This window comes from Helianthus annuus, chromosome 2 (assembly GCF_002127325.2).
Source record: "Helianthus annuus cultivar XRQ/B chromosome 2, HanXRQr2.0-SUNRISE, whole genome shotgun sequence".
Lineage (NCBI taxonomy): Eukaryota > Viridiplantae > Streptophyta > Magnoliopsida > Asterales > Asteraceae > Helianthus > Helianthus annuus.
Genome location: NC_035434.2, coordinates 33045098 through 33046661, shown reverse-complemented (window position 1 = coordinate 33046661; position 1564 = coordinate 33045098).

Sequence of the window (1564 nt, the reverse complement as noted above, 5' to 3'; positions counted from 1 at the left end):
TGTAAAGAAGCTTCGAAGGAAGCATGTACCTATAGTAAAGGTCAAGTGGGATGCCCGTAGAGGTCCCGAATTCACGTGGGAGGTTGAATCCATGATGAAAGAAAAAATACCCTTATTTATTTCAGTAAATCTCGGGTCGAGATTTATTTTAAGGGGGCGAGGATGTAACACCTCGAAATTTTGTGTCCAATAATGTGTTGACACGTGTCATGAGTTTACACATGGTATTAAATACTAAATAAAGGACTAAAGTTGACAAACCTTGAAAGTATGTAAATTCGAGGGTTATAAATGTCAACGAAGGGTAAATATACTGTATAGAAGCCCTAAACGATGTTCGTACCTTCAAACGAATAAATCATGGATCGTACAGAGCGAAACGCGGAAGAAAGTGAGAGATTACAAGCTACAGGGGGTTAATTGTGTCAACATGTTTAATTTATACCTCTGAGTGACCCTTTGACGAACCTGAGGCTTTGTAACAGTCAAATACGCTCACTAGGATATATGATATAAATTTCGCGAAGTTCCGTTTTAAAACGAGAAAGTTATGATCAAATTCGTATGAGAGAGGTTAAAAGCGTCAACAATAAAAGTTAAGGCTTTTCGGATAGTAATTAAACTAACCGGGGACTTAACAATGCGGGTAAAAGGCACGAGGCCCTTAGTGCTAAATAATCGAGGGCCAAATCGCAAAGTTACCCCTTCGAAACCGAAAGGTCAGGTTAATCATTACAAAAGATTTGAAAATCTTGGAAATCAGGGCTAATGCGGGCCGCGTTAAGGTTATGGATGATTTAATGCGGGCCGCGAGCCACCTGCTGATTCGTTTTCTGACATTAGGATTCAGGCGGCCCGCGTAAAGGTTGCCTGATCCTAATGCGGGCCGCGTACGAGTCCCAGATGCAGAATTCTTGGACAGATTCAATGTTTGAGCTTGTGAACAATCATTTAGGCATTAATTGAAGCATGGGCGCCCTCTACATGTCCCCTAGCACCTTAGGACACCTGCTGATCATCCATGAGCAATCCTAGAGTGAGTTGTAATGATCTTGAGCATGGAAATTCACTATAAAAGGCAAGGCATTGCACCATTGTGAAACACACCTCAAACCTGCCTTCAATGTCACACCCCGACCGCGTATAACATGCAACCGCGGCGGAAAACGTCGGGGAGTGTTGTGAACAGAATTAATTTGTTTCATAACCATGGCATACAAAGTTGTATTTTATTTATAAACAAGAGTAGTACACTGTTTCAAAACAAGAAATACCAAGTTCATAACATATTTATACTAGCCTATCTTCACTATTAGGCTCTAAGGCACAGGTCCGCCCTAGTTTCGTGTTCATCGTCCTATGGAACAGCTCCTGAAAACACATGTGAAAGTAGGTACGTCAGCATAAAAATGCCTGTGAGATACATAGTTTTTGTGAAAATGGGATTCATGACTTGTGTTTAAAGAATGTTTAATAACAGTCAGTCATGAACCTTGTAATTTGTCTTGCTTTGTAAACCATTTGAAAAACGATAACATCAAAGGATATGTATAAATAAGTGCAA